At 29.8% G+C, this 24,073-nt stretch overlaps 2 long non-coding RNA genes across 2 annotated transcripts in view; one reads left to right on the top strand and one right to left on the bottom strand.

The window, feature by feature from the left end:
• Positions 1-24,073, bottom strand: part of LOC122270245 (uncharacterized) — a 68,210-nt gene that overhangs the window by 16,759 nt on the left and 27,378 nt on the right. The window lies entirely within an intron of this gene.
• On the top strand, positions 11,725-23,833 carry LOC139427085 (uncharacterized). Its single transcript, XR_011638253.2, has 2 exons — positions 11,725-12,029; positions 23,781-23,833. It is a non-coding gene; the product is annotated as an uncharacterized LOC139427085 (long non-coding RNA).

Here is a 24,073-nt window from a genome sequence, read left to right on the forward strand (position 1 = left end):
GGGTTATTTTCCTCATTTATTCAACAAACAAAAGAATCAAAATTATATTGGTAAATATCCAGATAAATATTACTATGGTTATAATTATATGGTTGATGAAGACAGGAAAAAATTTGATAAATGGTATGATTCCATTAAACATGAAACTTTTGATTTCCAAAAGGAATTTATAAAATACTGTAGATCTGATGTAGATATTTTAAGAAAAGGTTGTTTAGAATTAAGAAGATTATTCTTAGTAACTGTGAATATAGATCCGTTTAAATATGTAACTTTAGCTGGTCTATGTATGGCCATTTACAGAGATAAATTCTTGAAAGAAAACACAATAGCTATTGACGAAATTGTCATTCAAAAAGATCAGTACAGTAAAAAATCAATAGCTTGGTTAGATTACATATCAAAAAAGGAAAATATTAATATACGCCATGCTTTGAATGGAGGAGAGAAAAAATTACAATTAGGTGAAAAATGTTATAAGGTAGATGGATTTTATAAAAATACAGTATTTCAATTTAATGGATGTTTCTGGCATGGATGTACCAAATGTTTCACTAGAACAAAAGTAAACACTGTTAATCAATTGCTCATGGAAGATTTATATAAACAAACTAAGAAGATCAATAAAAATATAATTGAAGCAGGTTATGAATTGGTAAATATCTGGGAGTGTGATTTTGATAATAATAAGGATATGAAAAATTACATGAAAAAAGAATGGAAGAGAGATTTTATAGAACCTTTAAATCCTAGAGATGCTTTTTATGGTGGAAGATGTGAACCTACCAAATTAAAATATGAAATGAAAAGTAATGAAAAAGGCAGATATATTGACGTATGTTCTTTATATCCTACTGTAAATTATTTTGATAACTATCCAGAAGGTCATCCAATCAAAATATTTAATCCTAAAAAATACGATGAAAATTGGTATGGATTAATAAAATGTAAAGTACTTCCACCTAGAAAATTATATCATCCAGTATTACCTTATAAAGAAGAAAAATTAATATTTTCATTATGTAGAACTTGTTCTGAAACAATAAAATGTAATCATTTCAAAACCACTTTAGAAAAGAAAAAATGTAAGCAGTGTTATGAGATAAGAAATTCTGAGTGTAAACACACTGATAACGAAAGATGTCTAATAGGAACGTGGACTACCGATGAGATCAGATTAGCTGTTAAAAAAGGATATAAAATATTGAATATATATGAGGTTTGGCATTTTGAAAATAAAACAAATGAATTGTTTAAAGAATATGTTAAAACGTTTTTAAAGATTAAACTAGAAACATGCGATAAATGGAAAAACAATTTCAAAAATGAAGAAGAATACAGACAAATAGTTAAAGAAAAATTAGATATAGAATTAGATAAAATTGAAGAAAATCCAGGTTTGAGATTCATAGCTAAAATATGTTTAAATTCTTTATGGGGTAAGTTTGGTCAAAGAAATAACATGAAACAAACTGAATATGTGATGGAAATTGAAGATTTTTATAGAATTATTCTAAATGATACTATTAAAGATTTGAATATGAATTTTTTGAATGACGATTGTGTGGAAATGAGTTATAAAATGAAAGATATATTTGAAAAAAATAACTTCAATACTAATATATATATAGCTGCTTTTACAACTAGTTCTGCCAGAATTAGATTATATGAAATGTTAGATAAATTAGGAGATAAAGTACTTTATTATGATACAGATAGTGTAGTATATATAGACGACGGAACCAATAAAATTGAAACGGGATGCATGTTAGGAGAATGGACTGATGAATTGGGAAATGATAAATATATTACATCTTGGATAGCTGGAGCCTCTAAAGATTATGGGTATAAATTAAATGATAAATCTGTATATGGAAAAGTAAAAGGATTTAAAATGTCTTATCAGAGTGAAACCATATTAGACTTTGATAATAGGGCTAAAATAATAACAGGTGAAACAGATTATTTGGATGTAGAAATCAATCAGTTTAAAATCGAAAAAGATAGAAATATTTCAAGTATTAAAACAAATAAACGTTATACCTTTGGATACGATAAACGTAGACTTTTAGATAATTATGATACTGTACCTTTTGGCTTTTAAAAAAATGTTTCTTAATAAATGGATAAGATTACAGTCATCCTAAACATTCAGGGATTTATTTTTCCCAGTCGTAAGATTTTAAGAGAGATAGGATGGGTTCATTTAAATTTACCAATCGGTGAATATATTGGCGTATTTACACCTAATTGTGAATTGAATGATCAAGAATTGAAGATTGTACGTAAATGTACTTCAGAAGTACACGGATTAAGATTTAATAGAAATAAGAATAGTTTATGGATAAATCATCAAGACGTAAAAAATTATATAAATAACCTATATCAACTATATGGTGGTATATTTGCTTATAAAGGAGGTATTTTAGAAAAAGAGATATTAGATGAATTGAATATACCATCGATTGACATTGATGTACCTAAATGTACTAAAATTTTAGGACCTGGATGTTCGTTATACAAGTGTATGTATTATAGAAATTATATTACAAAAAATGTTCTTAAATAAATGGAAGAATTTAATGACCTCAAACGATTTCCTGAAACATACAAATTAAATGAACTCGAGATAGGTAAATATAATTTAATATCATTGAGAAAAATAAATACAAAATACGGTGACTCTATTATAGCTAGATTAGAAGTAGACAATGATGAGAAAGATTTTTATCTCTCGAAATGTCATGGTGAATTATCTGATAAAGCTATAAGAAAAATTAATAGTGGAAAATATATTTTTGATTTTAAAGGTAAAAATAAATATTACGATTATGAATTACATGTAAAATAAAAAACGATATTTTCAATAAGGTTTTAATAAAATAAAAATTATTAATATAAAAAATAAGAATTTTTAAATATGCTGATATTTCATAAAAAATGTAAAATATAGGCCTATTTTAATTTTTTTTAATATAAAAATAGGAAATCAATAGTAGTATATGGAAAGGGCAAAAGTGTCCTCTAGCCCCCCCCATATACTACTAACATGTCCACCTTTCGCCATCAAAACTGCTTGCACCCGCCGTGGCATTGATTCTACAAGGCGCTGATAGGCAGTCTGAGGTATCCGGTGCCAAGCGCTCACCAACTGGTCCAGCAATTCCCTCACATTGAGAGGGAGTAGCGTGGCAGCACGAATTTGGTTTTCCAAGTAGGACCACAAATGCTCTATTGAATTAAGGTCAGGTGAATTTGGGGGCCAAGACATGACTTGAAAGTCACTGGAATGTTCCCCGATGATTCGACCCTTATGACATTGTGCATTATTCTGTTGGTAAACACTGTCCCCCGCAGTAAAAACTGTTGCCATGAATAGGTGAACCTGGTCTGCAACTATGTTTAAGTAGCTTACAGACGTTAGGGATTGTTCTATGAAGAATATAGGTCCTAATGTGACCCATGAAAACATTGTTCCTGGGCGAGAAACCATGAAAACCTGGGCGAGCCCATTGTTATAGATGGAGGGTGGTCATAATGTAATGGCTCTTCGGTGTATATTGCTATTGGACGGAAAAGATGCCTTAAATTTCTAGGAATTCACCGTCGTGGCTATCAGACTCAGTATTATATAGCCTCTGCGTTATACTAAACAGTGTGCTTAGTTTTAACCTCTTGTAAAAAAAAAAAAAATATTGTTAACAAAAAATAAAATTAAATAAACAAAATAAATATTAAAAAAAAAAATTTGGATTTTTGCTCGACAGTTGTAACATTTTATTATATTTCCTTAACTTTGATATCTTTTTAAGTAGTATTTAAAAACTACACTAGGTTAAGCATTTTGATTCCTCTAACTTTTTCCAGCATCTTCTAAAATTCTTTAGATTATAGCAAACCTAATTTACTCTTATTAGTGTAGTGTATTAGTGTAGGTATAGTTTCCTATGGCCAGTGTCTGATAGGGTCGTTACAGTCTCTTACACTGTATTAGTTTAGTTCAATTTACAAAATTCGAGCCTTTTTAATCCCTTAGACAGAATAGTATTGTTCATTAACAATGAGTGTTAAGCAAGCAACAAGAATTTAATGATCCAAAAAATATAGTTACGAGACAGATTTTTGAAAGTCCAACAGTTCGATTTCGAGAGAGTTTGTTTTCTTCGGAACAAACTATCAATACATGAACAACGATATCGATACATTTCTTCTTATATGCTGCTTCGGAAAAAAATGCAAATTTTCTATCGTTCCATTGCGTAAATTGTAAAAGAAGATGAGGTAGATGATGATAATAATGTTAATAGACTATACTATACTAGACTATACTATACTAGACTATACTATAGTGTTTTGCAATGGCTAACCGTGTTTAAATTAAGATCTTTTTAATTTTATATTGCTGCTAGTAAATCACTCTAAACTGTTCTTGCAAAATATTGCTGATATTCTGACTAGTATGACTAAGTAATTTCAATCAACGGCAGAAAATCATCCTTGGCGCATTTGTCAGATAGCTAATTACGGTTATTAGAGAGATAATTACGGTTATTAGATTATAAGATTGTAAATAATATTTCAATCTTTCTGAGAACTTGAAAAATTGGAAAAAAAATGACATACATCTTGAAATGTTTCATTTATGCGCTGTGAAAATTTCCGAATCAAACAACAGTACAAAGTACTGGTACTCATAGTGCAACTATATTTCACCGTAAAATCCATTTTTTCCTAAACTTGTTACTTAACAAAATCAGATATGCCGTTAAATTTATAGTAATGATTACTGTCAAATCATTGACTCAATTTCATTAAATATTATGGCAAAAATTATGGTAAAATATTTTTCAGTACAAATGATAAGTCGGATGAAATTATAAATTATGAAATGATTAAAAGTGGTAGATGATAAGCCGTGCTAGTATTAAACTAGACATTTGAAAACAATTGAGTTATTGTTAGTTATTATACGCATCATGCGTCCATTATTTATAGAAATAATAATAGTATTTTAACTTATTTACCTTTTTTAAAGCATAAAATAGGTATAAGATGTTTTAACAAGTCGCATTATCTTAAGGGACATTAAAAATATTAAATATATATATATATATATATATATATATATATATATATATATATATATATACTATTTGACAATTTTGTATAAGCATAATGCCAATAAAACTAAAATTTATCGCAGCAAACACCGTCTCATTTTTCATAGACATCAACTTGGTTAATTATAATTTTAACTACAGACCTTAGGATTATGGAGTTGCAGCTTTGGAACTAGAACAGACTTTTTTCTGCCGATGGAATTCTTATATGAAAATATTCCATCGTTCTGATTCAATATAGTTACGCGTCTTTTATCTTCAAAATAAAAGTAACAGGTAACAGTAAAAGTAACAGGCTAAAATTATCTGTTTGCATGTATAATAAATGATAAAGTTAAAAACAAAAACCAATCTCTTGAACTAGATATTTCATCATTTTTTATCATATGCCTTTAAACGATTTTTCAAAACTGTTCTGCACTATCTTTTTGCGAAAAATTTGGTTAATCATTAATCTATTTTTTTCATTTAAAAACTTATATATAATTGAAAAAATGTATTAAAAACATAATAAAACTTTAAAGATCCTGTGAGGGAAGCTTTGCTTCTCCGTCATTAGCCGTATAGTTGTATAGTGTAATATATGAATGTTCATTTGGGCCAATATTGAATGAATAAAACAATTGAGTTTCCAGGAAATAATGTACAAATCGTTGAATGTAAATTTAGATTTTATTAAGCATAATTTGTGAATTAGAAAATGGCCACTTCTTCAGAAAAAAATAAGAAATCCCTTAAAGGGATGAAATAAGAATACTCTCTATTGAGAGATCATAAAGCCAGAACAACATTTCTGACGGTTAGAAAATTGAGACTGGGAGGCCCCCAAAGGGCTCCCAGCCTCCACAAATTTAAAATTAAAAGTGAATATATTTATTCTCAACGGACAGTGAAAGTATGGGTAGGAGATCCATAATTTGGCGATTTATCATAATATGTCATAGCCAAAAACAAAGCCAACTAGCATATCAACATGGGTTTTAAAAGAACACCTTGGCGATCACGAGTCGCCAACAAATTTATGTGAATTATTACAACCATGCAACCGAAACATTTAGCCGTTGGAAAATTAGAATAAAAAGTTATAAATAGATTTTTGTTTTCGATTAGAGATGACAGTGAATTAATATGTCTGCATAATAATGAAATAAAAAGAAAGTATCCGTTACATTGATCTAGAAGAGAAGAAATAAATATTATGTTCGTTTAAAAAGATTAAGTTTTTGATTTATTTTTAAATGTAATCCTTCTATTAATAAAAATAAGCTTAAGTAATGAAGGATATATTAAAAAGATAGGAAATACATATGTAATGCCAAATGTGGCATCACAGATCCAAAATCGAATGGGTATTTTTTCCATTATCAATATATTATTCCTTTAGCTTAATAAATATTGACTGGTGATTGGTCTTATATTTGTCTTTATTAAAAAGTTTTTAACAGTATGCGCAAACAATTTGTTTGCGCTTTACGAAACAAAAAGAAAAAATAAAGGAGAAATAAGTTAACAAATCTGTGGAGGCTCAGAGAATCGGGCATTCACCTCCCAATGGGGTAACCCAGGTTCGAAGCCGAGAGGTGGCTATTTGATACGAATTTTGCTCCCGGCTCGCACCGTCGACAGTGCTGACGTAAAACACCCTCAGTTGAAGAAAGATCATGGGTTGGAATAACCTTGTCATTGATCTAATCATTGATAGTTTTCGGGGTTTTCCTCAAAATGTAACCCAATTTTTAATTCAGAAGTTCCATTGTCTTTTGCTTTGGGTTCAAATTTACAATGCTATGGAATTGGACATTTAAAGTCGCAAACCCAAAATTGAGTAGGCTGTTTAACGTCGGTCTCAAAATAAAATGAGATATCAAGAGGAGCGGTGGGTCAAGGGATAGAGCATTCGCATCCAAGTTAGGTTACTCAAGTTGGAATCTCAGCGATTTTGGTCAATATGAATTCTGCTCCCTGCTAGCGCCATCCTGGAACTTGGGTAGGATTTCCCTCGCCAATTGTCTAACCGATCCGGTCTTTCGTGTTTTCCATCCTTAAGAAACCTTATCGGGTCAGTTCCCGCAAAAAGTCCTTCAATAGAGCTAGTTTGTCCTAATGCTTGATTCAGGATTTCCATTAAGTTCTGGGTTGGGTTTAAAATTACATTAAAAAGTAGTAGAACAATGATAGACGTAAATCTGACCCTCTAAAAAATGGTAGGCTGTTTATCGAGGCTATAAAATAAAACAAAATGAGTCAATAAAGAATAAAAAATCTTAATGGCATTTTTAGTTTTTCTAACATAACTAAATATTTTGTACAGAATAAAAAGAAAAAAATATAATAAATTTTTATTTAAGTGAAAATTAAATGACATCCACTTAAAAAATGATATGAATATATTTGAAAGACTAAAATGAATAACAAAATAATACATTCAATCACATTTAATAGTTTTAAATGAGTTTTAACACAAAACGAAACACACAAAATATTATTATTAATAGATGCCAACGGTTTTTTAAATCTATGTAAGCAATAAATAGTCTAATAAACAATATTTTATAAAAAATTGTCTTGGGGTAAATACAAATGCGCCTCTAAATATGTCGCGAATCTAAAGACTTAATTTCATATTATACAATTTTAATCAATACTTACTTTCAAACTCATTTGAAATGAAATGAAAATGGTGGCAGATATTTTGAAACTTTAATCTTTAAATTACGTGTTATGAAAGTATCGAAGTTAGGAAACTTTTAAATGAAAAGTATTATCTAAAGATTCGAAAACCTTTACCTTCTGTCCTCAACATTTCTGTGATTTTTGTAACAACAGTTCAATCACGAATTAACACTTACTGATCACCTGGTAATTATATCCCTGTCAATTAAAACAGTGTAACAGGACAACACCCGCAATGGGCGTTAGACATAAATAATGCATGGGCGGCCTGATTTAAGGCTTCTAATCAATGTTGATATGTTACGTGCTTTGGCCGAGTACAGATTAATTACTAACAAGAGACAGTTGATCATTTGTTGAGGGTGGGAAGATTTGAGACGCTAGATTGTGTTCAAAGGGATCATTGCATTTTGTCTTTAGGTTTGATTTAAATGTCTTCTCTGAAACTTGTAAACGAAGATTAGAATGCTTACTGTCCACTTTGAGATGGGAAAAATCATGTCATTTACAAATGGATGCACTCTGTTTATACATACATATATATATATATATATATATATATATATATATATGAATATACTATATATGTATATATATATATATATATATATATATATATATATATATATATGAATATACTATATATGTGTATATATATATATATATATATATATATATATATATATATATATATATATATATATATATATATATATATATATATATATATATATATATATACAATATATTACTTCTGTTTCGGGCTCAATTCGCACCCTGACTCAATTTTCGTGACATTTCGCTGCTAGGAAGTATTTTAGCATTCACGAGGGTCTTTACTTCAGTTTTTTAATATAATAAAAGATCGCCTTTTTTACGAATGATGAAAATTTTCCAGTTGATTATTTTAACATTGCACACAAAATAAACAAATAACTTCGTAGTATAAAACTGAGAAACAAATAAAGGCAGAGCATAAAATCACAGAAACACGTCCGCAACTGACGCACGCGACTGAGACCAGTTTGCACTGGTTTACGTTCGTGTATCAATTGGTAATGCAACACATTAAAAATAAATACAAATAGGAAGTATATAAACAATCTCTTGAATCAAAACCAAATACATGCATGTTTAAATTTAAAAATTCTTAGTCTCATGTACAGCAGAAAGCAGCAGAAGAAAATATTATATGCAAATAAAAGTTCATGACGACAAAAATCAGAAAAATGATTTAGGTGTAGAAATCTTGATTTCGCAGAGCCTGTTGTCCTTCGTTATCGCAGTGGTAAAATTCAACCTTTCGGCTTTTGTTTTGAGGAAAGTTTACTTAAAAATGTCACTGAAAACGTGATCTTCCAGAATTCATGAGTAGGCGTATTATCGGGAGACTGGAATACGGACAAAAACAGGAATTGTCATTGCAAGACTGGAATCGATTCCGAGAAACCGGGCATGTGTTGACGACGTGCAGGACTTGTCGTCCTCGCCCTATCACAGCAAAAAAATGACCGATATCTCCAGTTAACACATTGTTGAGACAGAACAGCTAGTACCTCGCTAATTCTAAGACAGTTTCCTTTAGAAACAGGTCGACGGCTCTCAAGCCGAACAATTCGAAATAGGGTTCATGAAGGTGGCTTGTAAGCATGCAATCCAATGGTGTGTATTTCCTTTTCAGACTGACACTGTGCTGCCAAAGAAAGTAACTATTGAACATTGAGATTGGATGCAAAGTGAATGGAGTCAAGTGCTGTTTATGGTCGAGTCCCGATTCAGTTTAGAGTGTGACAACACACATGTTTTGGTATAGTGAAAAAGCTGCACTCGAAATAACCTTATATTTGTTTAGGGATCAAATTACCGTCTTTGTTCTTTGATCGTATGAGCTGGAATCAGGTTAGATGGACGTTCTGACTTGCATTTCTTTCGGAAAGGCAATTTGACGGCTTATAGCAATGTAGACGAGACCCAAGTCGTATCTTACGCTACAGTCATCGATGATTTCTGTCTTTTAATAGAGAATAGTGTCAGACCCCATACAGCTCGTCTCGTGTAGAATAATATTGAAGCTGAAACAATACAGTGTATAGAGTGGTCAGAATGCTCTCCTGACCTCAATTCGATCAATCCTGCTTAGAGACGAACTCGGACGACGCGTTTCTACATGACCAAAATCTATTGTTTCCTTCCTACCGTCTCTGTCGTAAACTAATGCATCCTGAAGAGATCCTATTTATTTATTCTATCAAGTTTTTATTATGTTTCTAATCTTTTTGTATTATTTCTTAGTCTAAATTATTTCTTCATTCATGATTCAGAATGAAATCCGTTCGCATAAATAATAATTCACTCCCACTTCTAGCAATAGATTAAAGAGTGAATTAATAAACATAATAAGTTTTTCCCTTAAGGATTAAGAACTGAAGTGAGAAAACTTTCACAGATTATGCTGGCCTATTGTAATTATTGGATTATTCCTTATAGCACATGTGATCTAGATGACTTTCAAAATATTTCCTCAAAATTCCCTAATATATAATCCGAAGAGAGTGGATTTTGGTGTGAAGTTTGTTGCTCTCGGCCTGTTTAAAACTGATCTAATAAAGGAATTTTTCCTTTCACACACCTGCTTGTTTCATATTCTTGCACGGAACGAAAGAATCAAGTTTGCTCAATCAAACAATCAGCAAGTTATTTTTGATCGAATCAATCATTAATCAATTAAAATCATAATAAATAATAAGCATAATAACAAAAATAAATAGTTTGAAATTAAGGAAAGATCAGAATGATTAAGGAAAGATCAGAAGAAAGAAAAATTAAGGTAAGTATCATATTGTTATTTAAATTTCTTTATCTTAAGAATCACGTTAATACAATAAAACATTTCACGAATATTTTATAGAATATTTCATAAATCAATTAAAAACTACAATGTTTAAGTTACAAAATATTATTACATTTAAAGAAATTAACATAACATCATTTGTTTATTTTTCGATGCAAAAGAAAAGTTAATAAAATCAAATATTCAGCAATTAGATGCTAGAATCGATGAAATAAAAAATAATATTTTAAAAAACAAGCGTTTTAAATAATATAACAATAATTAACTTAACATAATGCTATTTATTTATTTTTTAATTTCAAAAGAATCAATACAATCTATCAATCAAAATTTTTTTAACTGAGTAAATTATTAATCAATTAATAATTAAAACTCAAGCAATCAAATGGTATAAAAACTTAATAGAAGTAAGAAGCTTATCATAATGGTATTTATTTACTTTTTAATACCTGAAAATTCAAGTTAATACAGTCAAAGAATGAAGAAATTAGTCGAACGTATCAAATTATGAGAAATAAAAACACACAACAATGACGCAATACTAATGAAATGAAACTGACAGGAGAGAGAGGGAGGTAGAAGGAGGGAGTGCGCATTCATTTATTTTTAATTTTATAACCGACCTTGCACAGTCAACTAAATTTTGAGTTTACGACTGTCAATGTTCAACTTACTTTTGTTTCTTTTTCTTTTTTCTTGCACTACTTTCTAAACTGTAAATTTATAAATATTTTCAATTTAAGCACAATTATAAACTTTAAAAAAAATGGACTAAACTAATCGAAATGTCTTTTGTAAACAGGTCAAGTTCTAAATTAAGCATTTTCTAACTGGCTACTTTTAAAATTGTTTCCGAAGAGAAATAAAAATCGCTGAGAAATACTTTCTAATCTTGCCAAAGTTAGTATTTAAAATTCTTCTAAACGATATAACTAAAGATCAATATTTCCCAAATAATGCTTCTCGAGGGATTTGATTACATTTGAACAGAGCACTATTCTTGAAAAGAGAGCGTTACTTCAAAATTTGCATAGAATCCTTTTCCTGTCATTAATCTTAAGACAACTGACACAAACCTGAAAATCAATCAAATTCTAAAGCTTAATAGACATCCGAATTAGTCAATGACCGTTAAAGCCTTTACGATCAGAATCTAGCAAGACAGAGTTAATTTACAGGAATGTTACTAGGGTCCCCAACACAAATTGCCCGTATTCGTGAAAGTGCTACCATTAATTGTGAGTTCAATAGACCATCTGCTGCGCAAAACTGCTGAGGGACACGAGGGAACCACAGTCGATGGGAGGTAGCTAATGTCGCCAAATGAGTACAAGAAAGAGCACGAAATGTTTCAAAGCCAGCAGTGTAATCATTAATTTGAAGAGGTAATGCTTTTTAATTATCATCGCCAATCTCGAATAATAAGAGTTTGCAGTTATGCAGTAAGCTTGTATTTCTTGTTTTGTGATAAGTATAAGATTTTCAAGAGTCAACATTTTTTTCCTTGGAGGTAAATGCTACTTTAAAGAATTTAAATTCGTTGAATACTATTTGTCTAAAAAAATTAATTTTAAAAATATCGTAGATAATCCTACAAAATTTCAAAATCTTTCCTATCCCATGATAAACAAATGGGCAAAATATAATATCATACGGCAGTTTTTATCTTTTTTAAACTATTGCACTTTATTTTTCGATTCAAACTTTACCTGAAACGTTCTTTAAGACATTATTCCATAAGACATTCGATTACTCTGTTATTTTTGCTACTTGTTTTTTACAACTGAGAATTTCAGTTATAATTATTTTTAAACTAAATGTTTAACATATTTTAACGCGATAATTTTGCAGTTGCATTCCTTTTCATCGCCTTTTAAAAAAATGAAATCAAAGCAAGCTCTGATACATTTAAATTCACCATATGTATTCTTCTATTATTCACGCTTTTTAAGTAATTTGTTCTTTTTTTGTTCTTTCTTCAGATATCTTTCCCAAGACATTCTACTACTCTGTTCTTTTTGCTGCACAAATTTTAAAATCAAGTATTTCAATTATGCTTATTTTTAAATCAAATGTTTAATATGTTTTAACGTAATGTTTTTGTTGCTGTATTCATTTTCTTAGTTTTCTTTCAACAACAAAAAAATAAATTAAAAATACTGCAAACACTAATTCCTTTAAATTCACCATATTGATTATTCTATCATTCACGCTTATATATTATTATTATTCTTGTTTGAAGTTTAGGTAGATTTCTAATTAAAACTTTAGCTGATTCAGAAATATTTTTTTATCTATTTACTAACATTCATTTGCATGAAATCATTTGTCTGTTTAAATGTCACATTTTACGAGCATCTAATAATTCACTTATTGATTCGAACTTTATGGTTTTAACGCAGACTAAATTTTGATTCTTCGTAAATGTTTGTTTTGCATGCAATATCTCTTTTCTTCTATTGACTTATACGCATAACATATGGAAACATGACTTTCCATGTAAGATAATTATTCTAAAATAGACTTTTAAGAAGATATATGAACGATATAGGCCGACAGGTGCGCAACGCTACGTTTTTCTCATTATGTATAATCCCTGAGTTGTAATTTTTTTTTATTTTGTTTGATGTAAGAAAACTTTGCGTGACTCTGGAAGAATGGTGTAGTGTATTCTTAACTGTAATTTGTGGTCTTTGCTTAGATCAAATAAAGATAAACATGTTTTGCGTAAAATAATGATTTTACCTAGTCTAAGTCACTATAAAAAGAAATTCATTGCGTGATTTATTATATCTGCTTCTTTGATAAAATATTCCTCAAGATTTAGCTTAAATAAAATATATTTCATTTCATGAAGCATACATATTTCGTATTGTTATCAGATTTTATTTACGCATATAACTGAATTTAATAAAATCATTTGGTATACTACCATAAAAAATATTTTCAATATTTACTTTTTTTTCTCTAAAGAGTCACAATTTTTTGAAAAAAAATTATAAAAACTCATTTGAAAATTTTACTTTTAAATGTTATTTTATAGGCAAATCAATAGTATTAAATAGAATGCATCAAAAAAAGAAACCTTTGCACAAAAACTAGAATCCATTTTGTTCATGGGGTTAAAGATTGCTGACATAATCAATTTATTATTACTTATATTAATTAAGTTGAATCTTCGAATTTAGAAAATGTCAAACGCAGTTGAACTGCAAATATTTGGATAAACAAATGAATGAATTAATATGGTATGGGATGTTAAACATGTTTTAAAAAATGCCTTATTCGCATTCCACTGCATAATGGCTTATTCGTATTATGTATTGTATGCTTTTCTTTAAACGGCTTATAAAGCTACAACAAAACTATGTATGCATAAGATTTAAGGTGACGCGGGTTTTTGGACGAAACGTGAATAATCAAATGTTTGACGAATTTGCCCTCTCACGCGTGCGTCATTACATTGCATTCTGGGAGTTAATGCTGTTTCCCACTATATTCATATCACTGTAAATTGTAGGTTGGACAGTAGCCATCAATTTTTACTGAAAATTTTACGAGAAAACTAACTCAGATTAATGTTATAGGAACTTTCTGGTACCTATCTTTTCATTTACTAGAACATTAAAAGTGTCTTTCCAAGGTTTTCTTTTTTTTAAGATTTTAATAGTCTTTCTCCTCTTATGACGGGAAAAAGCAGTTGTTAGAGTGCTCAAGTGTTAAACTGGTTTGTCGGGTATGATTCCAATGGATGGTTTGTCGGGTATGATTCCAATGGATGGTTTGTCGGGTATGATTCTAATAGATGACTCATTGCACATTCCTTTAATAACCCTTCTATTTAAATGTTGTATTCCCTAATCAATTGTGTTATTATATTCAATCCAGTTCTTCAAACTTTTGGCGAAATTTGTATCCTCAAACAGGTTAGATACCAATTTTCTCAAATTAATAAAGCGTCTGTTCGAGGGGAAATGGTCTGGTATAATCAGTAAAGCAAAACACTACTTAATTGTTTCTCGTTTTTATGCCGCTTCATTGGAGTCCCACTTTATCTTCAATCTATACAATAATAAAATTGTTACTTCCACTACGGAAAAACATGAAATCTCAATTATACGTCTTTTTCCCTGCCTTTTTTCCCTCTTCTTTTCCTTTCATTCTTTTTTTCTCTTTCCTTTTTTTTCTTTCTTTAAGATATACATTTGGCCTGATTTCAAGAGCTCTAATTTTTCCTCTAAAATATTTGTATGGAAATAATTTTACTCATTTATTTTCTTAAGTGGTAAATTAAACGTATGATTCTTTTTTTAAATTTTTAAACAGTTTATTCTTTTGTTTTAATAATTACTATGTTAATAATATTAAGTGATGAATTAATTATGTCATTAAGTAATTAAAAAACTTATGTTTATGTAGAATTTCTATGAAATTGTTGAGTTTTCAATTATACGTCTTTTCATTTATATGTCGATTTACATCTATTCCCCGGGAGACGCATACACTGTAATCTGCAGCATAACATAACAGTATGCTCTTTTTATCAATCACATGTCCCATTAATTTTTATCTCATGCCCCATTACTTAAATCTATGACCATGTAAGCAGAAAAACTGAGTCCACCATGTCTTAAAGCTAAAGAAAGCATCATTTAATAAAATCATTATCACTGTTTATAAATCTAATATAAAGTTTTGCAGAGAACATATTTTAAAAATGATGAAAATCGTACTTTTTTTGGTCTCTTCTCGGAAAGTTTAAATTAAATTTCATCTCCAGTTTCGAAAGATGTGTAATATACAGATAACAAATTCCTGTTTGTCACACACGAGCAAGAAATACAAAACTATAGGCATCGAATACACTTCTCAGGAAAATCGAAGGATAAATAGGGAAGCATTTGAAGGGTACTCAATCATAAACTCGAAACGTATTCGATTGACATATTCGATATAATGCTGAAAATTAAAAAAAATAATAATAAAAAATTTTAACTTTCAAATGATAATAAATATTAAATTTCAAATTTTGCCAAATCAAGCAACTATTTGTCAATATTTTAAAATCCTTCTGAGAATGCTTAAACAAAATATTAAATGTAAGTTATATCAATTAAAATAAAAGGGGAACGCATTAATTCATTTATCATTCTCTGCATTTGTAAAGTTAAACTTTAGAAACAATTTTTCCCTAATTATCGATATTCCGGTTAATAAATGTTCCCAGAACATATGATATTTAAAAATTGACAGGTAGTACACTGAAATTTATACGAGTTTTTACTGAATATTGAATTCAATTAATTTTTTCATAATAAATAATTGCCTTTTCATGTGGCTAATTAAAATTGTACTCGATCAGCCTCAACAAAAAAAAAGATTATAAAGTTCATTATTTTGACATTAAACATTGTTTTTGCAGCAATTTTGAATTCACTACATTAAGTTTCGATAATATAATTCGAAATTCTTAATTATTGACTTGCAACCACCTATTGCAAATCCTCTCTATCACACTAATTTCCATAAAAATGTAATAAGAAAAATTTAAAAAAATGCTCGAGTGGAATATTATTATTATCATCAACACTAGATTTTCAAACGATGAAGAAAAAAATCCCGGATAGGGAGCAAATTTGTTTCTGTAGTATAAGATTTTTTAACAGATCATCGTTTGGTGTACGATAACTTTGACGGGAACATGTCTCGAAATTATTGTAAGGCAATAAAATATTTCGAGTAAAAGAATTACATTTTTTTCCTAAATGTGAAAAAGGTTAAATTTAAATGACCAAAATCTCACAATTAAACTTGTTTGAGAATCGTATTTAAATCTTCAAAAAAATATTTTCATTGAGCAAATGCAAAAATACTTAATTTACCAATAAGTCTAAACTAATAAGATTAAAGACCAATAAGATTAATCCAATAACCAATAAGATTAAAGTTTTAATGTTACAAATTATGAATTGGATGCCCTCCCCTTTTTTCTGGACGTTATCATTTTGACCCTACCTTCACACCACTTCTGTAGGCTGAATTCTAATGTCACCAGGTGGCATATTGAATTGGAAGATACTAATAAAGTTGACTTCACTGCATTTTTGAGCTTTATAAAATAAGTTTAAACTTAAGTTTCTTGAGCTTGCTGAAGATAATCAATCTTCAGATCACGGTGTTTGCTTTCGTTGCTTATGAACCATCTGACTTCAATCAATTTCCGCATGCTCTAATTTTGGCATTTTGTCACTTTTTCAAGTTGAGGAGGTGAGATATTGCACTGAATAGGCATAGCATAATTTTGATTTGGTTTTAACTTGATCTAAGGAAGTCTTTTCAGTTTCATCTACAAATTAGATCAAAACTAAATATTTTGTAATTTAAATTCGCAGCACGTGCTTAACTATTAATTTTGAAAACATAATCATTCCATGTAAATTTGGAGTAATAATAGATGTAGATTTGGAGTTAATTGTATATAGTGAATAGCATAAGTTATAAGGTCCCGCAGTGGACTGATAATAAGACACGGTTCCCAGTAGAACACCGAAGTAAAACATCACTGGATAAAGTCGATAAGCGGGTAGGTGACCACTTTGATCAGCCTGCGTAGAGATAGAGGGTGTGTGGTATCGGACCTTGATAAACTGTTCTACCATAAAGTGCTCGATTTCGAGAGCAGGTCATTGAGCTACCAAATCGGAGGAGCCATTCCCTCAACTGAGGATGAAAATTGTGATGGTAGGTTTTCGGATAATCCTTAGGGATGTTTCTCGGACCTGCCCCGATAGCTCATTGTGCAGCTGTAGTGCAACGTAAACCTACCTACCTTAAATTACGAGGGAAAAAATTCTATTTCAAGGCAGAGGGTCTCACGTTCATCAGTGCAGCCAAATCTGCTGAGTCATTTAACAACTCCTTCTAGAAAAGAGAAGGTACGGTAGCCCGGGTTGAGGCCTTGTGTTTACCTAGGAGTTATGGGTTCAAAGGTTCGTAGATAGTTTATGAATAGAGTAGTAAATTCATCTTAATTGTACAGCCGCACAACTAATTTTTTAACTTCCAGATTTTTTTTAAAACTGTGATTGGAAACGTAATGTCAATTTAATAGAAATCATTTCAAACAAATACTATTTTTGCTTTTGATCCCAGATTCTACAGTTGATGAATTCCTAAAAATGTTAGTACACATAGTAATAAAGATTTGAATTGAGTGGATTACTATCGAACTTTTCTGACAAAAAATGTAGCTGCAAGTGAATTAAAGGAGAAATCGAAATTTTGCTACGTTATTTCTCCGAGATTTTTACTGTCTTTTGCTTGAGCTTGAGTTAATGAGAGCGAAAGCACACGCTTAAATATTGTAACTCTATTCTGAGGTTTGAAATTGCATAAATGGGAGGTAAACAGGGATTTATTTTTTTTATGCGCCCTACAAAATTTATTCTATTCGTATTTGTCAAGAACAACGATTTTTGCCGTGATGCCGTGTAATTTTCACTAAGTGTGGAAAGGTTCGATTGAACATATTCATCCTCAGTAGGAATTAAAACTTTTACTTTATTCAATTAAGCAATCCCCGAGTTGTATTTTGTTAATTATGACAATTATGTCATTGCGAAATAGCGAGATTTTGACGAAGTTTGACCTCTTAATTGAGGGACGAAACTGCTTCCTCTTTCGTGCGTCATACCAAGACTTTCGGGAGTTTATGTTACTTCCCGCCTGTATGGTGCCATTTTTTTAGGTAAATATGTTACTAAAAAACGCAGTTTCCATAGTAATATTCAATTTTTACTGTAAAGTATTTATAAAATGTCATGCAACGAAGTATGTAACGAAGATCACGGATGCTATATTTTCTGCTATATCTGTTTAAGTGTTCTAATTTTTTCTTATCTGGATTTAAAATTGCATGACTTGAATGGTTTATTTTCTGCCTTGTCGAACATGTTCTCAAGAGTTCGGTTCCTTATGATAACTGACTATTGATTAATTAATATCCTTTTCTTGTTATGGTGCATGTCCTAACAAATTATATCAATCGGTACAAATTATATCAATGTTACATTAAGCCAAATTCGTTTGACGAAATTAGTATCTTTAAGCAAATGAAGACAGTTATTTGGCAAAATGTTTGAGCATTATTTTTTGAGCATATTTAGTTTCTAAATCCAATTTTTTCCCGTACCCATCCGGATATTAACTTTCGTTCTTAATATCGTTGAATATCGACTTAGCCAACGTTGCTCCCACTGTAAGAATGACAGATACATTAGAGAAGAGAAGGAAAACACACCCATGCTTTATCCAAGATTCGAACCCGGGATTTTTTTTGACTTGATGTCAAAAAATGAACACGATACAGGCCTTCCGGATAAATCAAACAAATAAATCTAATTAAATTAAACATAACTCTTTATTGCTCTTTTTGCAACACCATGTTTACTTAAGAAATTGCAAGGTGTACATTTGCAAATATAAGATTATTACATTTTTAAAGAACCCTGATAAGTTTTTACTGAAACAAGTCTAAAATAGTACTTAAAGTATCTTTAACTACACGTAACTCTTTATTCTCAACGGAAAACAAAACCCTCTCGATATAAAAGAATAAATTTACAGAAAGACTAACTTTATACTCTCAAGTTAATCTACTTTTGTTTCACAATCAGAAAACGGGACAAATCGAATAAAGTCTGTCTAAAAATGAGACGCAACCCTCGGAAGATAACTAGGCTTAGGGCAATTACAAGCTTTTAGATAATCGCTTAGACTGTGGTCGCTGGAACCAAATGAACTTAAGCCTTTTCTAAGATCTTAATAGTTGTGATTGAAGAATGACCTTCTCTTTCTGATAGAACAGAAGAGGCTTTGTTAAATCCTTAGTTTCTAAAGATCCATTTTCTTTCCGTGTGTCTTAATTTGGATTATTTATCTTGAAAATAATATGGGATTCTGTCTTAAGCAGAATAATTGATTTAAATGTAATTCAAAGTTTTATACTTTGGGGTAAAGTTTATAAGATAACTTAATAATATTTTCTATTTTAGAGTTAATCTCATTACTAATGCTCACATTATTTCAAGTAAGGTAACAAAGCATTTAAAAGTTGATTTTATTTGAAATATTATCTCGGATATAAGTGAACATTATTATTTACCCCTTTGAAATTTAAAGCATTAAAAAGTTAATAAGCTTACATGGAAAAAATATACATTATTGTATTTTTATTGTAATTTTGCAATGAAGTTAGAAGAAAAAAAAATGAAACGTTAGAAAAAAAACTGTAAATAGTTATGATATAGCTCAGTTACCTAAGGAATGTATCAAATATTATAACCTAAAAAAATCAGAATTTTTTTTATTTAATTTTTTTTAACTTTTTTTCATTGATCCAATTTTTTTAATCTCGTAATAATTCTTTTCAACGCTGTTATTTTCAGAATAATTAAATTTTTGGAATAATTTCTTCGAAATATTTAATTTTGCTTGCAAATATATATTTTTAAAGAGTGTTATCAGGAAGCAGAAGAAAAATTTTAAATAATTTTTATATTGGAATTTACTTAACTGTGTCCCTTTTAGTGCATTAATTTTTGCTTAACGTCGTATGGAAAAGAAGTATGTGTTTTAGACCATTATAAAAAAATGAATTAGTATAAGGGAGAATGGATTTAAATTTTTTTTTGCTTTAGTAAGTTTTAAACTGACGTATACGTTAAGTGAAAAGAAATTTACTCATAAATTTATCGTCCATCTTTGTTTAGATTCTTCTCCCTATGTATATAATTCAGCATTCACAAAGACCATAGATATGCTTGAATAGAATAAGAAAACAAATTCAAACTTTTAGCGATAGATACCTTTCTGTTTTTAATGAAATGTAAACTAAACGGAGTTTTACTGTGCCACGCACTTCAAAGGAGTTATAAAAACGTAAAGTTCCCATAGTTTGAAATGAAACTAGTTAAAAAGAAAATTCTGTTGCGTAATTTTTTTTTAAAAAATCACCTCGTATTTACCAGATGTTATTTCGATAAAAGAGCGTGGCTCTTTGAAAATAGTTGTCTCGCTATTCCTCAGAGCATTTGCGCCGATTCCTTTACGAGCTCTGCTTTTTCGGCTTTTTTGAAACCGAAATCGGTATTACTCATGTTTATTCAATGGGGAAGTAGAGCATTGCAGGATAATTTCAGTAAAATTTTGCTCAAGGGCTCAACACCTGGAAAACTAAGGAACTGTGTGGCAGACTCTTTTGAAAAAGTTCTTGTTCTGAAAACAATCTGTGAAAACTAATCAACTTCGACTGCAGTAGATGTGGCCTCAACAATCCAAAAAGCATAAAACGATGTCTCAAACGAGCGATGCAAGTAGAACTACTCGATCTTTAGACATTCACTACTGCACTGTTAGGAAAAAAAATCTGTTGTATTACTAGATAATGTCTAAGATATTAATCTCTAATATTACTAGTAATTCACGTAGTTTATTTTCAAGGAGTCTTGCATGATTAAACTTACGCAGAAGAACACATGAGTTAAGAACACACAGAATTCCTTAGAGGATTCTGTGTGCTCTTTATTATTTCATGCTAAGAAACTGTTAGTAGGACTAAAGGCGCTTTCCCTGTATGTTTACCAAAAATCATTTAGTACGTTCAGTAAGAAACCTTTAGTAAATATTTAAGAAAAATACCTGCAACACTACGAAGAAACCCTAAATAGATCCAAAAATATTAATTTAAAAAATAGATTAATATTAGGCAAAATAACTTAATTAATTGGTACATATGTTGCAGGCTTGTGTAATCAATTAAATAAGTGCAGATTCTAAGCCTTTGTCAAGTGGAATAACAGATAACACAATCCAGAGAAAGAGCTGGAAAATACATGCAGAGTTGCGGGGGGATTCGAACCTTCTACTTTCATGCAACTGAGCGCTTAGCGGACGATACCGCTTGCCAGGGAGGGAAAACGCTATGCAGAAAACCCATTCGTCTTTCGGAAATAAAAGTTTTAAGTTGAAAGCAGGGACTAATATGGTTGAAAGGAAAGAGGGAAAAAGTTTTAGGTGGCGCTGTAAGCGTTGCATCAATTCTTCCTGTAGTAAAGTAAGCAAGAACTGGTTATAGGTCAAAGCACATGTAATTTTTAATACATGGTGAGTAATATGTAGCACAAGTTAGCAATTTGAAGTAAGTTTACGCAGCAATAAGAAATTATTATGAGTTGGCATGAAATATCCTGCTGGGCTAAATTAGCTACTCTACATGCTCTTTGAAAATTTTAGAGAAAAATTATCCACAGAAAACTCCGAATGAGGTTTTTCTCTTTCAACATGCAGACATGTCGACAACACGAAATAATTAACACTGTCAACAGCATAATGAACATTTCCTGTCCCCAGGTAGCACAATGATAATACTTCACATCACATGGATGCAATATAATATGCCTTAACATAAAGGAAATCATAGTAATTTCAGTCTGATTAGTAACTTAATATTTTAAACTTATTTTAAAGGATAGTTTTTCATTTAAAAAAACAATCTAGTATCACTAAAGCATGGGATATTCAGTTTTTCTTAATTACTGTAGACATTCCTTTCGTGTTCAAAGTAATGTTTAAGAGTAAGTTAAAAGAAACAACTTATAAATATTTACATTTTGAACATTCATATCCCATACTTATTTGCCAAAGACAAAATAACGCTTGTTTTTATTCTGAATGAAATTTATAATTCTAATAAGCTGCATAATTCATTATTTTTATTAATATCTGCAGTGAAATATAGTAAACATAATTTTTTTAATTATACCAACGAAGTCTGATTATGGCCTTTGAACTATAGTTTCCAAGGGATCTAAAAATTAGTAAAAAGTAATCAAACTCATTATTTTTTTTAAAAAATCTGATTTCTTGCTTTATATTTAGAATTAGTGTATACATTATAGAAATTAACTTTCAACTGCTTGCTTTAAAAATTTCTTAAAATATTTCTCCTAAGTAAAAATAATATTCAAAACTTATTTTTATTTAATGGAATAAATTGTCATGATTAGAGTTTGAAATCTTTACAATCGTGTCTTGCGTATCATGAGTTTGACCAAATGGGTAACTGTTTACGTCAACTAAAATCACCAAGACGCAAAAAAAAAAAAAAAAAAAATAAATCATGACAAATTCTAAGGGATTATTTTGGCTTATGTATCGAAGCAGAAATCTTCCCTTATAATTAATCATAACATGGCCTTTATTTAAGCACATTTATCGATACTTACTTCATATAAAGATCATGATTTGGCAACTGCTTTTGAGTTATCGAGCGAAAAAAAACATTGATCCCTAAAACCGATAGGTACACATAATAATATCGAAATGTAATATAAAAATATCGATATTTAACATATCGTGATACTTTACCAATTTAACTAATTTATATTATTTTATCAACGGTAAATATTTTGTTACCTGTATAAGATTTTTCAACACTCACAATAATATTATATCCATAATCATTGTAAATTATCTGTATAATATTAATTTCTCGTAACGCTATTATAACGATAATGATCACTATATTGTCGTATTTGATACACCTGTTCGTACTTTGTTAATCAGTTTGACGAGTGAATAAAAAGTAGAAGATATTCGTACCTCTTCGTGAACATGACTTCATCATCCCTATAATTGATATGTATCCATAATCAAATCGTTGATCTTCATCTCTTTGCTATGATATATAAAGAAGGAATATAAAGTTAAAAAGGCAAACTAACAGCGTTGCAAGATATGTAACCAATTGCTCTATAGATAATTAATGTTTCTTAACACTTCAGAGATTCCACATTGGGAAAAATTTAACTCTCAAAAAGTTACGAAAAACCATATAAAGTTTTAAATTTTTAACGTATATTTAAACTCGGGCCTTACGAGCAAATAATAAATAAATAAATAAAATGTCATGTATTCCTTGAGCTGTAAGCAGTTTGCTAGGAAAATAAACAATTGACCTGGATCATTGAATAAACTCATCCTAATTATAAAAATAAATTTATTGTTTCATAGTTTCGCATTTGATGTTTTCAATGTCAAGCTTTAATTTCTTTCTCTCTCTCTCTTTTTAATTTCAGTTATAGATCTCCAGCTTCAAGATAAAATGAAAAAAAAAAACTTATGATAAAAATCAAGTTCTGTTTGTTTTCTGAAGCAAAATTTACCATCTATGGCCAATCAGGTTTTAAAAATGTCTCTCATACAGTGCAAAGTAATCTGATGTCCAGGCTCCAATAAGAAAGACAATTATATAAACATTCTTCTTTTTTTCCGATGATACAGGTATCTACTTACCTTCTGACAGCACCATTAAATTTCTATTCACTTTAAAGAAAAAAATCAACCAGTATGACAGCGAAAACATCACACT

Source organism: Parasteatoda tepidariorum, chromosome 11 (assembly GCF_982258835.1).
Source record: "Parasteatoda tepidariorum strain Cologne lab strain chromosome 11, Ptep-v5.0, whole genome shotgun sequence".
NCBI lineage: Eukaryota > Metazoa > Arthropoda > Arachnida > Araneae > Theridiidae > Parasteatoda > Parasteatoda tepidariorum.